The 16,877-nt window shown below is 38.7% G+C and overlaps 1 long non-coding RNA gene across 2 annotated transcripts in view; it reads left to right on the forward strand.

Moving 5' to 3' along the window:
• Positions 1-1,271: 1,271 nt before the first annotated feature.
• LOC148054562 (uncharacterized) overlaps positions 1,272-16,877 on the forward strand; it is a 30,314-nt gene continuing 14,708 nt past the window's right edge. The window contains exons 1-2 of one of the 2 annotated variants that reach the window (XR_015706844.1): positions 1,272-1,479; positions 1,561-2,084. This is a non-coding gene — a long non-coding RNA (uncharacterized LOC148054562). Of the gene's footprint in view, positions 2,085-16,877 lie in introns of both variants that reach the window. The other variant, XR_015706843.1, reaches the window with a different exon arrangement.

The following is a 16,877-nucleotide window of genomic DNA, read 5'->3' on the forward strand; positions in this document are numbered from 1 at the left end:
CTTCCCTCACCACACTGGAATAATTGGTGGGCTAGCATGAATGAGTCATGAGCTGCATGCATCAGGGCCACTTGAGTCAAGTTAAAGTCCTTCAAACCTCAGTTTGTAATTAAAAATGAGAGTATAGGCATGGTCCTTAAATCCTGATTAGAAGTCACTTAAAATAATTACAGCAGCAATGAATGCAATTTGAATTATTCTCACCCTGCTAGGCAGCAGCTAATCCTAGTTGGTGAGCAGAAATCTCCATAAAATATTCTTGGAAGTGATAATGTAAAATTTCAGATTATGTGTTTAAAAAAAATCATTGCTGAGATATACAAAAGTAGCCCCGAGTATACAGAGCCAAATCTCAGCAGTATGTTGACAGCCATACAGTGTACACCATTATGTATTATGTCCTCTGTTATGCTATACAGAATTGCTAATACTACAATGTATTTAATTTTTTGTATATTACTTTGATAAATCAGCTATATTTTGGCATAACTGCTCTGACTTCATTACCATTCATGAAGTTCACTTGCAAAACACCCATGTGATTTCATTATGTGAGTTTATTTGGACCCTCATCTCCTTAGATTTTAACCTGCATTTTTCCTCATGGATGTGATTACTTCCTCCTATTTCTTCTGGTTTGACTTCTGGTTTTGTGAGACTCTGATTGAGAATCACAGCTGTTTGGAGATGAGGTGAGAAATATCTGCTTTTGCTCACTGTAAAGTTTGGGGATTGTTTTTTTTAAAGACCCCTTGCATTCTCCCAAAATCTTCTGAATGGTAATACACACATTATGGAGTACAGTTGTCGGCTCAAGGCAGCCTTCCATAAAGTATTGATCATTAGTGCACTATCTGTTCTACCGCATCATTCACATGATTCATCAAGAGCCAGGAAGGAACAGTTTGCTTTTTCTGGCTAGTACACAATCATTCTTAATGTATTTTCTGAGATTTAAATTCAATGCTGAGTATTGCAAGGATTGCAAGGATTTCAGACAATGCAATGCCATTAAATGTTTTTGTACTGCCAGTATCTTCATCAGGAGCTATAGTTTAAGCCATATGTATCTTACGGCTTCCTATTAAGATTTTTTTTGTTTATTCCCACCCCCTCTTACTTAGAATCCACTTTGCCTTGGGAATAGATTTGCAGCTTTGTCCTGTTCTTGTCATTGTGTAGGTGGGCAGAGCAGTACTGCAACCATATTTTGCTTTCATAGTAAACCAGTTTTCACTTCTTCTTCAAGTCTGTGAGCTAGTCATGATTTGCAAAGAAAAAACAACATTAAGTAACTCTTTTTCTTCCTGTCAACAGAAATGAGAGCAGCAACTTGTATTTATGTTCCTACTGTTTTTTGTTTTTACTATCTTTAGGTAGGACAGGATGAGAGGAATGCTTCTTCTGGAAAGATCTAAAGAGTTACATCCATCACTAGTGGAGGTTCATGCTCCTTTCCAGGAGGAATATGTCCATCCAGTGAGTCCACATGCATCCCCTTTGTCCCAGCTGTTGCCTGTTGTGGTTTGTGCTGACCCATTTTGCTTCATGTTGCAGCAGACTAGAAAGGCATGAGCAGGATCGTGTGCCTATCTTCAAAGTTCCCTAAACATATGGAAGGATTTTAAAATATGTGGATTTTGATGACCCAAGGACCAAACTGACCCTGAGAAATCTGCAGTCTAAGGATGTCGGAGCACAGTCGTGCATCGTCCTCTTTGGAGCATATGCCAGTCCACTGAGGGTGACTGTGAGAGACTGTGGCCATGAGGCTGGTGACACTCCTTACGTCAGCGTGAGAAGGAAGCCTTTCGGATCAGTTGACTCACCTCTGGAGAGCTGTATGTCAGTCCAGTGAAGGAGCACACAAGAAGAAAATGTTAAAATTTACTTTGGGCTTGTTTAAGGTTAGATAGGTTTATTACCGCTTTTATAATGGAATCAAAGTGAAAGGGGCAGAAAAAAATGCCCGTTTCAAGACATTTCACCCAGAACTTCCAGCCATGCATGTGCTAGTTTGTATTCACATCTCTGATTGATCTCAATAGAGAAAAATGTACTGCAAATTTCCCTGACTGAAACAGGTAAGGTTACTTTTTAGGTGTACTAAGTAGAAATATGTGTGTTTAGTGGTAGACAATGCTGGATTTATGTTTATGGATCTTTACATCACTTAAGTACTTTTACTGTCCTTGAAAATATATGTGCTTAAAAGTTCTTTGTAAAATATGTCATGAAAAGCAGCAGTCAAACAGGAGAGGAATGCAGGTGCTGAAGCTCTTAACAACATTTATTTTATCTTTAAAAAAAGAGATTTATTTTACAATTAATCCCTAACTTGGCTTTTTTTTTTTCTTTTGAGATGACTTTGAAAAAATAGTGATGTGGGAAGATAACCTACTTTAATCAATTTATGGCTTTTTTTTTTTTTAAATAAGGTAGATATTCCTCTAGTATTCTGTAAATGTGTCAGAATATTTTGACCATTTCTTCTGCTTGCTATCTTAGTTTGAAAATCTTGGGATGAAATGTCTATTTTCCTTTACTGACTGAGGCTGTCTACTTCTAGGAAATCCATGCTGAGGTCCCATAAGGGCTGTTTCATAACAAACTTATAATTACTTAGTCAATGAATTTCTGATGCATGATATAGTTGAAAGTATTTTCATTCTTAATTTGTTACAGAAACAAACTTTGAATGAGTGAGTTAAAGACTGATAATAAACACACACAAAAATGTGCTATATTCAGAGGAAATATCAAGATTTAATTGTAAGCTTGATTTTTTTGTTCCCTTGACTTAATGGGTATAGTAAGTACTAAGGAGATCCATCATAGAGCACAGCACCTCAATTTAATAGGCATACGGCATAAGATCAGTTTTGGAAAACTGTCATTCTCACATTGCATCTTTGCCAAAACATTGCTATTGAATTTTAGAAACACTAATTTAGAGTTTTAAATAGAGAATGACAGGAATATATCAGAGAAATGCTGGGATTTTTGCTGATGATGTTTTTATATAAGATCTATTACAGCCAAGAATCATAGATTCTCAAACACCACTTTTCCTGCTGAGTCACCTTTTAAACTAAAACCCACGGTGCTGGATGGACTATGCAACTCCCAGTGGAGCAATAATGAGACACAGGGGAAGGAAAATCCCTGCTCCACTCTGGGTCCAGCTGCTCCCTCTGGGCTCTCATTTAGCAGCTCAAGTAGGCTGCTCCTGGCTGATCCATCTCTCTAAATACTTCCTTCCAAGCCTTTCCACAAATATGTCATTTTCTGCAAACGGCCTCAGTCTTATTGCCTCCACTGTAGCATCCTAACACCAAGTCACACCTTTCCCTCCCCGCAAATTGGACATGATGTTGACTGGGTGGCTTCAGTTGTACCTGACAGCAAGGAGGACACCATCAGAATGTGGCCAATACATCCCCCTGCAAAATGCGCTCAGTGTCTGCACAAACCCTGGCCTCCAGTCTGGGAATGTGGATGGTGGTACAGTGAGACATGTGGTACCAGGAGACACCTAATCCCTTCTAGTATCTACTGCCATCAGGGAATTTATTCTTTCTAACAGAAACGGCTGCCACTTTACAAGGCACTTCTGGAGCTTTTCGCATGGCCATGGGAAGGCAGAGCTGCTAAGCTGAGCTGCTCAGGTGTGACCCAACCCACAGCTGGGGCCACCTCAGCAGCCACAACTGATTGCTTCGGCAGATCCTTCTTTTGGATCAGGTGCGAGACCGGCCTGTTTGTGCCAGGCCAGAGCAGCACTCGATGCAGCAAGCAAAGAGAGCTCCAGCACAGGGGTTTCAGCCCCGCTGTCCCCTCTGGGCTGTCTGGCCTCTGGCCTGGTGCTGCTCGCTGGGTCTCCCTCTGTCCCCTCATCCTGTTTCCACCCTGCTGCCTGCAAAGGACCTTGCACAAGGGTTGGGGTTTTCTTGCCTGAGGTCTGGGTAGGTACATTTGTAGGAGTCTTTCTCCCCCCATTTTTGAGTCCTGAGACCCTAATCCTTGCCCATGTCATTTCATTACTGACTTATTTAAAAATATGGTCTGTACTTGTTGGGAGAAATGTAAGTTTTCATCCATGGCAAGGGGGTAACATACTTTGTGTGTTGTGTACTATCAGCAGAGATCACAAGATATGAACAGTAGTGCTTCACAATTAAAGATGTTCCAGCAGTGCAGCTCCCCATGACATTACATGCCCTAATAGAGGAAAGCTACAAATTAAAAAAAAAAAATTACGGAGAAGTTGAAAAATCCTACTCACTATGCACAAAGTTAGCATTTAAAATATGCTCAGATGTCTATGAAAATTAATGAAATGTCAGTTTGAGAGCTGGAAATATATTGTTAGATTATATTTTAATATAAGCAGGTGAAGATGAAGTACATTCCATGTAGTGAAATAAATAGAAAAGTCCGCAGCACTTACTTGCCAAGCATACTTGCAAATAATTGCGTTTTAGTTGAAGGGGGACAGTATTTAGGCCAACTGAAAATTAATGCCATGTTTAACAGGATGCATGGGAAAATGGATATACTGCTTCACCTGGGAGTTACATTCTTATTTCCACATGAGCCAAAATTATGAGGAATTACTGTCAGAGATTTCAGCACCTTCTGTTAGGTACAGCCTGATGATAAAGTGTGCTAATGGAAATCAAACGGTATAAGGAGAAAGGAGCTGTAATCTTCATGCCCATTAACAGCTCTAAAATCAGTGACATTAACTGTAATAGCGTTTGGCCAGGACAGAGTTTAAGCCATTAGTGGGTGGATGGGGGGAAGGAGAGTTAAATCAAATTTTCTTTGGAAAACTGTGTGTGGTCCCGTGCTTTGTCTTTCATGCTTACTCTCCCACTACAAAGAAATCTCAGCCTTTTTTTTTTTTTTCTGTTGGCCAGTTTCAACCATATTTGGCAGAAAACTACAGGTCTCAGGGTTACTTAACATTGTCAAGTCTTATGCAGCCGTGACACCTTTGCAGTAGCTCCAGTGAAGAAAAAGCTGGTGTTAGCTCACCAAGCAATGGAGAATTCACATTGGAGAAATGTCTTAGAAATGTCTTCCATATGCTTCTAACACATATACCTTCTAACACACCAAAGATGATCAACCACAGGACATTGACCTGTAGGAAGCCAGATCATTGGTTTCAGTGGTTGCTTAATGAGTTTTTTAGATCACAGGGGATGTGACTCAAAAATTTAATCCTAAGCTATCAGTAGAAATGCTGTGCTTTCAGTATATCTTGTAAAATGGCTGGGTGATGATTTTATTTTTATTTTAAATTAACATTATATTCATAAGTGCCTCTGGTTGAACAATATGCACAACACTTTCATTCCTTCCTAACAAAAGAAAGCAAGTTGCCACCTACTTCTTTTCTATCTGAAGCCATAAAGCTGGTTATGTGGTCATAATTCCATCTCAAATACTGATACACAGAACTATTTTCATGAAATTCAGCATCAGGAGTGGCAGGGAAAGAAATGAGGAAGAATGTGAGATGTTAAGCAAAATTGTTGCTAAGTAGGGTGGCTCTTTAACAGTCTCCAAAAGTTGGTAGATGAAGTCTAAAGGTTGTGTATGCTTCAGCAGGCAGAAGCTCTGCTTCAGCGAACCCGAGACTGAGTGACGATAATGTTAAATGCATATTGCCCACTTCTGTAAAAAGAGCAGTGGAAAAAAACCCCTTCAAAATCACGCTTGCTTAAGGATTTAGGAAAAAAGGTGACTTGTGGGTGGATGAGATTTAAGCATCATATAAATAAGCTAAGTGTTCTGAGGCAACTTGAATCTCTTTAAGAAACAGAATTGACACAGAGGAATCAACGATTATAGCAAAGCTTATAGACACTCTTCTGGAATAAGTAATGAAAAAAGATAATTTCCAACCTGGCAATTGAATGTTATATGCACTCAGAAAGACAATAAAGGAACAGCAATGCTATATCTCATTGATAAGGTATTGTGGCCTTGTGATATATGTTTATTTTTAGGGAATTTCTCCTGAGTGTTCAGGTACTTTAATGTCAATTACTTGAGTGTAATTTTCTCTTTTACGTCTCACAGAAATTGCTTCACAATGATACTTAAATATATTTACTTAAAGCAATAATATAGGTAAAAATGGAATGATGTTCAAGATATACTAAATATTACACAGTTAGATTTTAATAAGAATGCATTTAACCTTATTTGATATAAAGTATAAGAAAGTCTCAGATACAGCATGCAGTATTCTTGACAATATCAAGCAATCATAGTTGTAAATGAAGTTACTTTCCTTCTCAGCATTCTTTTCAAGAAGAGGTTTTCAAGAGATGCTGCTTCGATATTTATTTAAGCAGTTAGAAAATAAAGCCTCAGGTTGTGAAAACATTTGCATGTCAGTAGCTTATGCTTCAAATTGACAACCAGTGCATCTTTTAAACAAGCCTCAGATGATTAGTAGTTAGCTGGCCATGTTAAAGATTTAAAGTCTTGGGGTGAGTATTTGCCCTTTTCAAGGGAAGATAGTTTGCTACATCTTGCTCTCCTGCAGACTCTCAGTGCATCCTTTCTCATGACAAATGGAGCTGATGCTGTACTAAGGTTTCAGCCCTGCTGTCCATCACTTTGCTTTCTCATAAACAGGAGTAATTTACCTGATGACCAGAAAATGTACACTGTTCAGCTTTGTCAAAAGGAAGATATGACAGTCAAAAGAATTTCAGTAGCTGGAGAAGTGTATGCTATCCTTGACCATGCAAATTTATGGACCTTCTACCCTTGCATGTTTTTTGGTAAGTTTAGTACAATTCAGATCCCCTTGTTTCTGATGTGGGGTCACAAGACTATTCCTATAGTGTTTAGGTGATAGCCCTTTGTTAAAAATTCACTTACAGTTTCTGTTGCTAGTTAGCATCTTTCTTTCAAGTTTATACTGCTGGAAACCCTGAGGCATAGGCCTCAGGCAAAATAACCATGTTAGCCTGGCTGAAAGTGAGCATCTCCCAAGTAAAGATCGTTTCCCTTCCCTTCCTCTTTGTCATCTTTAAAGTTTGCTCTGCTGCCCAATGCAATATCAAATAGGTAAACTGAGGCACGTAACTATTCAGGGGAAAAAACCCAATCTTTCCCATTGTTTATTCTATTCTTGGATTTTGTTTCTTCCTTTAAATCTTCCTTAAGAGGCTTTCAAAAATCCATTTAGCCTGACTCAATTTGAAATATAAATAGCAAGCAGATCGCTGTCCCACATATCATGTGTGCGACTCTCTTTAGCGCTTAAACAGCATCCGGTAAGTGCCTGGCACACACACACAGAAACAAGCCTCTGCGGACTAAGCTGATTTAAACACACGTTATGAGACCGGCGTCTCGGTAATTGCCAGTTTACACACTGAAACTCCTGGCTGACCAAAGAGCTCTTAACTGGTAGTGAAGGAGAAAAATTTATGATAAATTACCATAGAGCAAGTTTTACTGTAGATCATGAATATTTTTACTGTGTTGCAAGTTAACTCCTTAATGCATCCTGTGGTAACACATTCATCTGGCCGTACCCAAAGATCAGTATTTCCCTGGAGGGAGAGGTCTGTATCACTGTTAAAGTAGCCACGTTATCTACCAGACCTTTTACATAAAGATTTTTAAGAAGAAGAAAGCAGACCAATTTAATTCCTGTGGTTTTAGCACACTTCACCCTTGTTTCTGTGCTATGATGTGTCTTAACTTACCAAAAATTCTATCTGGAGGATAACCTGTGGACTCTTACCTCACTTATGGTCCTGCATGGTTCAAGATGAGGTCACCACCTGCCTTGGAGGTGTAAATCCTGGCCTAAAAACATTCAGGCTCAACCTGTTTGTGTCAGTATCTTGTTTATCTATGCAGATATATGAAAAGCTTGTATGTAGGACTGGTAGGATTCAGGAGTTATTTTTATCAAAAATCAGTGGCTAGAAATATCACCATCAAATTCTACTACCAGGTACAATTTCCACCAAATTTATATTTTAGCAAGAGAAATAAATTTATAAAATTCTTTAACAAAGTTTTCCAACAATGCCTTAGACTGCTTTATTTAATGATTAAATGATAATGCATGATCTATACAACAAAACCACGTTCAGAAAAAGCTTTACATTGTTTTATATCTTTGAGTAGGAGTGTATAAGTTTGTATTATGCTTCTAAGGAAAACCAGCTATCTTTAAGTCCAATTTTTCAACTTGTAAAGATATCACCATTAGTATGATTTGATTCTTGACTCAGTGATTAAACTGCAGAATAAAGAAGGAAAATAAATTACATGTTTCAAAAGAGGTAGTTGTTTGTGAATCTCTTCATCTCTGTTAGAATCTGTGTTGCACAACACAGCACTGGTTTTGTGGCAAGCATCGTTTTTCCGTTCCCTAGTAATATCTGCAAACTACATTCAACTGCCTGAAGCACTTTGCAAGCTTGAGTTTTGGCCTCAGCTGTCTGGAATAAACAGAATGAAGATCCAGCACTGCAAGCAGAGTGAGACGAGACCTGTAGGCACAACGTTCAGAAACGGGCAGTTGTTCACTTTTCCAATAGCTCAGTCCAGTTAGCTCTTGATTTTTCAGTATAGCAGATACATTTACTCTCAATTTTCTGATGGTCACACTAAAGTACTTGCATGAAGATTTATTATGTTAGTGAAAAAATGTGACTTTTTTCCAAAATAGATCCAGTGGTAAAATGAAAGCTGATTTCTTCATTTTCATTCTTTGTGTCAAATTTTGTCTTCAGAATTCTGAAGTTGCTTTTTATGTAGCATTTTATCTGTCTTGGAAGATGTTATCTTTAAGTGTGCCTTATCATTCCAGTGACTATATGTTTAGCAAGAGGCGTAAAGAAGATACACTGCATCAACACCTTTGAATTTCAGAAGTATAGTCTATGCTACAGCTCACGTGGGAAAATGAAGAAAGTGTACTGTCTGCTAGAAGCCATTTCAATTATGGAACTTTATTAACAGTGTTCTTTTTACTGATCATGATCCACTGCATCATGAAAACAGTTTTTTATCAGTATTAATGTTTGTTACAAGCAGGTGAAGGAAGAAAATATATAAATAAAGGGGCATAAAGTAAGATTAAATGGAATCGCTCCTCAAGGATTATCACAGAGCCTTATATCTCACAGAGCCTTGTATCATCATATCATGTGGAAACAGCTTCTATTTTATGAGATTTTTTTAATTCCTAACCTTTTCCTTCCCTCATTTCTACAGACATATTTTGCTTGATGTTAGCAGGAATGCTTAACCACTCTGCATTTAGCCTTACCAGGCATTTCAACTCCATATAATTTTTTTAAACATATCTACACCACTGTTCTCTTTTTTACATTTAAGTAATATTTTCCATTTTTTGCCCATTTATATAAACTGGCAAAGCTCTTTTAACACGACACACTCATTTTTTTCATATTGCACTGATGTCTGTTACAGGTTTTTTTAATAACAAGATGTTGCAATATGTCCTGCATATTCAAGACCAGAAATTCAAGAAGATACTTAGAAGATCATCTGAAAGAAGTATAAGTATCAAATATTTATCAATGCATATATCATTTTTGCTGACAGAATTTTTGGCCAAGATTAATGATTTTTCCGTTGTTTTATTGGTCTCTAAGTAGAAAAATAACAAACCCATTTATATATGTGTTCTTGTGACATTAAAAACCAGTTGTGGTTCTTAAGGAAGTGTTGAGATACAGGAGAAACTGAGCTGGTTGAGCAAAGGCTACTCAGGTAACCATCTGCTCAGTGTGGCAGAGATCTCTCAAACTGTATAGATGAGGTAAATCTTAGTTTATCCAAGACTAATTGTGGCTTAATTCTAGATATAACACAAGTGCTGTATGGAATACAGCATGATGGTTTACCTGTATACTCAATTATCTAATATTCATTTAGCTGATATTTGGGAAATTAATCAAGGCTGTATTTCTCTAAGCCATGTCAGTATTCTGAGTTCAAAGTGCCTCTTCCTGATGGAAGATACGTGATCCTTAAAGATCCATCCGTCTCTCCAAAGTTAGGATCAGCTGCATATAACATGTAATTTCTAAAACTCTCCAATGCTGACAGCTCTATAACCCCCCTAAGCCATCTCTTTCATTGCTTACCTCTTCTTATAGGTAGTTTCCACCACCCCCACCCCAAATGCCCAGCCGAAGGCCTTGCTTTACACTTATGAGATTTTTTTCCTACTACATCTTCTCAGAGCAGTACAAAGGGACAAGGTATGAGGACTTCCTAGATTGAGGTGTTCAACAATTCTAGTCACAGCTATCAGCATTTGGAAGCCTCCACCTGTGCAAGCTCTGCACAGCCAGAATAAACAATGACGATTACAGCGTCAGTGTTTTCTAAATAGGCACTTTTGCAGAAAATGGCTTTTCTTTTATTTAATAAAAGTGCAGTTGAATGTAATTTTGTTCTTTTAAGTAAACTGTTCTCTAAGAGATACAATTACAAAATCACAACTCAATCTGTAAAGAGGCAATGTTCAACAGGTTCCAAGAAGTAGAGCCTAGATTATCTTTTGGGTTCTTCAAAACATGTTTTCAAGTGACTCTGCTTAATAACAACTGAGAGTTGCATTCTTTGTACGTAAATTTAGTCCTTTAAGAGTTGCTTGGTGCAGTGCAAGATAGTCATCTCGTCTTCCTTTGCTGTCAGCAGAAAGAAGTAGACAGAGTGAATTGCTTTGTGGCTGCTCCTGTCTCTCCACTGACTATAGATAAAACCTAGACAACAATCTCTGACTGGCCAGTACATTTTTTATCTTTCACTAAAGTTTTGCAAGATCAATCCTATTTGTAAAGTTACCAGCCTCTGGTGAATCTTGAAAGGATTCCAGCTGTTCCTCCAATCCCTACAAAACTCCAAAGCCTCTCCAGCTGATTCCTTTCTTTATTGAAAGAAGACCTTTGTCCAGTCCTGTAGTGTTCATGCCCATTTTTCTCTCCTTCTCAGTGCCTACTCAGCTCATATGATTCTTTACTAAAGGTCTACACAACTCACTGTGAAATTAATGGAAAGTTTCTCTCTGATTTCATAAGGCTCTGAACTAAGCCTTCTGCTTGCACTGTGACCCTATAGGATTTTCCCGCTCTTCCCTCTTTTCTAGCCAACTCTCTAAACTTGATGATCAGCTTCTGGTTCAAACAGCTGTCAAATGCCCTGCTGGGCACTAAGTAACTGCTGCTAATTTTGCATTGCATACATAATGAAGCCTGGTGCACATACCCCACAGCACGTGAGATTCAAACTCAGCTTTCTAAAGTATATTAAATGGAGACATTCACTGTAAACTCACAGTTTCTTTCCTTTGATTGCAGAGTAGATAGAGCTTAAAGCTATCACAAATCCTTCCCATTTATCTTTTTGATGCATATTTGGTTTCTCCCATGTTCTATTAACAATAAAAGCAGTTGAGCGTGTTACTGTTGCTCACAAACATGCTCTGTGCGAAAATACATATTGGCATTTTTCTTAATGGGAGCACATGAAAGCATGGGCGGAAAAAGCACTGCAAGGCATAGGCTCTGCCTCCACTAGCAAGAGCAGATTAAGGGTCTCATACAACAAGTGCAGAGAATTGCCTGCAACAACTTCTTGCTAGCTGTGCTGCCTGCTGTTTTAGCTCCTTCAGAGCCCAGATCTGTTTTGTGCAATGGCTCTGCCTCTCATTTCTCAGGAGGCTACAATAGGAAGCTGTCACCTCCCTCGTGAAGCTCCTGGTCCCTCTCTCACATAGCCATTGCCAATGTTTCCCGAATGAGTCTGGGCTGCTATTCCAACGCTCCTCCCTACCGCCTTCGTGACAGATGGTGCGCAGCTATGCAGCGGCCACAGCTGAAAGTAACTCGTGGAGGTGTGATTCCACTGTAAAGATTTTCCAGCGCTGCTGCTCAGAAAAGCTCCAGTGGTGGGAAGTAACAGTTTAAAATTCTATTATGTACATAAAAGCATTTATTCATCCCTCATTACACACAGGACTGGAGGGTACCACTGTGCCTATTAGTGACAATTTGCATTACCTGAGTATCATGAAGCTCTGCTGCATCAAAACTAACTCGTTGCATCCTGACTTGCCGAGCTGGTATGAGCAACAGCTATAATTTTGCAATAGGTTTCACCGGTTTGGGTGTTGTGGAGTCTTGAACAGTTGTAGACATTGGAACTGCACGTGTCTGAGAAGCTGCATAGTCAGCACGTGGGCTAACGATAAGGGCAGCGCATGCTCTTCATCTGGGGCCATGGCACGTTGCCAACCTTTCTCGCAAAGCGGCTGCACCAAAGAAAAAGCCAAGAGCACTGCTGCTGGGTGGGCTGTGTGAGCCTGGTGGCAACACCCCACTAGCACAGTCACCTGGCCTTTGTACTGCTCAAGGCTGGCTCACAGCTGACTTAGGGGACATATGTGAGCACCACACGGAAAAAGTGTAAGAGCCTTGTGTGATATTGAGTGTGCAGAAAGCTCAGATTTTAGGCAGTCCTAAGAAAAACCAAGCTGGTGTAGTCCAGAAACTAAAAGTATTAGCTGATTTCTTGGGAGACATAAAGAAAACTCTGTAGGACAGCAGCTTACCAATTGAAGCAGGAGAAATTTTGTTTTCAATAGGCTACCTATTCCCCAAGAAATCTAAGACTGCAGATACTTTTACTGGGGCCCTATAAAGGGGAAGGATAATTTTTAACACACATTTCTTTCAAAATAAAACAAAAATAGAATTTCTGGAGAAAAACTAATGTGCATCTCACATCAGTCACATCACAGTCATACTGACCAACATAAAGTTACGTCCACAGAGGCACATTTGTGCCTCTTTGGATACTGTAAACCTTCAGGGTCGTCAGTAAGAGAGGCCGTACTGACAGTTGTCTGTATAGATAGGCTACAAGAATGTAGGCTAGCAACCTATGCCATTTGCATTAGAGCATCTTACAGCTGAAGGCAGATGTTAAATTTTTGGTTAAGAGCGTTATAAATCATCTTGGACTCTCCTCCTTCCCCACCCTGGCTCTAGCTGGCTTCACTTCTCCAGTGATTTTCTTCACTTCTATGATTTCTCAATCTGAGGCAGTATGATTGCTTGTTGTCAGTGACTGTACTGTATAAGGTGTCTGCCTCTAAATTGCTTTCAAGCTGATAACTCTTTCTAATAAGCTGCAAGATGGTGCTCAGCATGTTAAATGTTTCTATTATTTTTCTACATAATTAAAAACCTTGCCAAGATTTTTTTTTTCTTGTTTAAATCTTTTTACCCCCCAATCAGCTGGAAGAGAGAGAGGACTTAAGCTACAGGTGCACAATTCTGAGCACAGCTGTCTCTCCTGCCTGTTCACAAAGGCTTGTCATAGAAAACAAAACCACTGCCAACCTAGTTACTAACAGGAAAACATGTATTCACTGATAATTATTTTTGTCTGAGATGTTTCCTCTGTAAAATAAAAATGCAGATGCAGAGCTCTACATGTCATTGGCTCTGGTGCTGCTGTACGTCTGTCATGGAAAATTAAAAAAATACATATTTGCTAATTTGTCATTATAAAAAATTTAAAAAAAAAAAAGATTAAAAAAAGTCATCAAAGTGACAGTTCCTTCATAAGTCTGGCAACAACAGGGAAAAACAACTTCACAGCCTGATGTTGCTGCCGTTTGGCAGCCAAATGGGTTTGTGTAGGCTGTTGCTGGCAGCAGTTTTCATTAGCTTAGGTCCCCCTTTCTGGAAGGACAGAGTCGAGCTGTCAGACACGGACATCCAGTCTGTGCAAGCACGACTCACTTCTACGCTGTCCTGCTGAGCAGCCCTCCTGGGCCTCTCCATCTGCCTGCCTTTAAGTGCAATTCTGTTATCATTATGACATCCCTTTTAAAACTTTTAAGGACGTTACCTAGCAAATACCTTAATTTCTGTCTAATTCCTTTATATTTATTTCCATATGTCACAAAGGGGTATAATTTATTATTTTCCCCCTTTTTGGCTATGCAGATCTCTGAAGGGAACACTCCCTTTCCTGTAATTCTTTATATATGAGCCAGTAACAAGTTTATTTGGAGGCTTTGGATAAAACATTTTGTGGTCTTAAATTTTGGCATGTTGTATTCTTAAACAAGGAGAAAAAATTCTTACCTTTCTTAAATATTTGGGACTTAATTTACAGTATTGCTTTAAGCTAAATTTCCTGTTCTGTTACAGTAAGCATTAGTAATGATGGCAGGATGGCTCAGCAAAGAGAATTGAGTCACATTCCTGTGTACTTCGAAGAAATGCCACTGTCACTGCAAACTGCTGTTTGGATTTGGGCATTGCTTGACTTATTATTCATCATTATGTTTCATATAGTAAGCTCAATAACCAAAACTAATCTAGGATCACTGTAATGTTCATTGATTATCTAGATCCCTCAAAATAGAGAGCACTTGCAGAAAAAGAAATCAGCACCATTGCTGATCAGATTATTGTTATCCTCCTGGTGCATCTGGTCCCATCACTGTTCCCTGACTGAATAAGATCAGAAAGATTTAGCTCTTCTTCCTTCTGACTCCCTGCATAGAAATATGAAAGTATGAATTCTTCCCAGAGTGATAGCATAGAAGGAATTAATCATGTCCTCATGGCAATAAGATACTTTTCAAGTAATGGCTATTGCTAGAAAACACTTTAAAACTTCTTTTAGTAAACAGTCCTCTTGTTGCTCTTGTACTGAATATATTTGAGCAAACACTTTGTATATGACAAAGTTTTGAAAATTATACCTTTCCAGAATTCTGGAGATGGATCTGGAGAAGAATCCCTCAGGATCCAGAAAGACTCCCAGATAAATCATGCATAGGGAACAGAGTATAGCTCTACTATCTCCCTATTAGAAAACTTTCCTCAGTATCTCTGTACTAAGTGGAAATTTTTCAGTGCAGTTAACGTTTGTACTGGAAAACCAGACTTTTGGACATGAAGGGACAAACTTTCAGAGCCACAGTGACATTTGCTCTATGTTACTATCAAATGTCCCAAGGATGTGGTTTTTTTCCTCTGCAGTTCAGCCTTCCAATATGCGGAGGCCAACCCTCTATACATGAAAGTTTGAGGGCTCTCCAGAAGATAAGAGCTTATTTGTTATTTTATTGTCAGTTCCTCCTGAGAGGGGAGCTTTATTCAGTCAATGGAAGACAGGATCGCTACCATATCTTGACCATGCTCGTTACTTACAGCAATGTATTAAGACAATAACTACAACAAAACCTTAGGTGCTAGAAGTTTATTTGTGTGAACAAGAAATTGCCCCTGTTGTGCAGCTAAGTCCATGTACTCTGACAGTTCTTTATTTTGCTTTTGAGTTATGGTGGGGTTTTTTGAAGGATGGAGGGGGCTGGTTGGTTAGTTTGGAGTGCATTCTTTTGTAGCTGTATCTGCACCTAGATGTGGTACACCCAGATTAGTACAGACCAGTGCTTTGCGTGATACAGCTGAGGACTTTTTCCTGGTGTTGTCCTAAATCTTTCCTTTGTTGCTGTCAACTCAGTGAAATCTCATTATATCAAGGTTAAGACCAGCCAAACAAAAAACACCTATCTCCATCTCCTCTGTCTGCATTATTCAAATAGCAGTGGAATTCTGTCTCCATTTACTTACTCTTTGGCTTAACTGGTATGTATTTAGCCCATCTAATATTTCCATAAGTCTGTCTTACAAGTGAATTATCACTTGTGTTTTGCTACCCTGGATTTCTTCCAATCTGTTGCTGTCTCCCTGTAATGAGATGTCCAGAGCTGCTGCAGGTGTAGTTGAATTTATTGTCCTACATAGATGAAATACCCTCTGTAGATTGAATGCTATTAAAAAAGCTATGGACTTTGTGCTGCCCAACTGCATTGCAAAAACATTTCTTGATTGCTTCAACACTACTACTAGGTCTCTTTCTGTGTGTTCAAGGGTAAGATATTAATTTTGATTTTTTTTTTTCTTAATTAATTGAAACAACTGAAGAACCCTAATCTATTCACTTCCACAGAAGTCTGAGGCAGCTAAGCTGATTAGGCACCTCCCTTTTACTTGGCTTAGGTTAAGTAAGACGTGCCCTGTGTGCAATAGTTTGTAAAAAGTAATTGTTACAGCCTAAGTGACAAGAAAGTGCAGTGAAGAGAAGGTAAACGTGAATCTGTGAAAGAAAGACAGTTCAGTCCATGCTCACACCTTCTGAGACTTATAAAAATGACAAATGCAACTCCTTCTTGATTGACTCATTATGTAGAAGGCGGCAGAACTAATGCATAGCTAACTTGTATATTAGGCATGCCCTGCGTAAGGCAAGCGAGGCATCTCTGTGACTTTTAGAAGTGCACGCTAAGAGATGTGAAGGAGTAGTGGTCAAAAATTGCAGTCACAAATGTTGTTTTTCTCTCAGAGAATACAGCATCTTTAAAATTCCACAGTTCCCTTGATGTCTGTCAATGTGTCTGTTTGTTTTGGGGAAGAAAAAGATGAAATGCTGCTTTTTGGTAAGGTCAAACCCTTTCCTTTTCAAGCATACCTGGAATGTGTTGATTGTTTCAAGATTCACATTCTCAGTTTACAAGAAAAAAAAAAGTAGATCTGTATGCTTAAAAATAGAAAGTATGTTTACATTTATCTCTTATCTTAATAGACTAATCAAAAGAAAACTACATGGGTTTCTCAAAACCATATAGTTTAGTTGATGCTGTTGTCCCTGTAACTAAAAGAATAAAAAAAAAAAAAGGCATTAGAAACTTTTTATTTCTCTTTACTATTAGAACATCATTTTTATGGGACAGAAATTGCCATGTTCGATCAGATACTGAGCTAACT

Source organism: Nipponia nippon, unplaced genomic scaffold (genome assembly GCF_047370975.1).
Source record: "Nipponia nippon isolate SJK-2023a ecotype South Korea unplaced genomic scaffold, ASM4737097v1 scaffold_3, whole genome shotgun sequence".
In the NCBI taxonomy this organism is placed as follows: Eukaryota; Metazoa; Chordata; class Aves; order Pelecaniformes; family Threskiornithidae; genus Nipponia; species Nipponia nippon.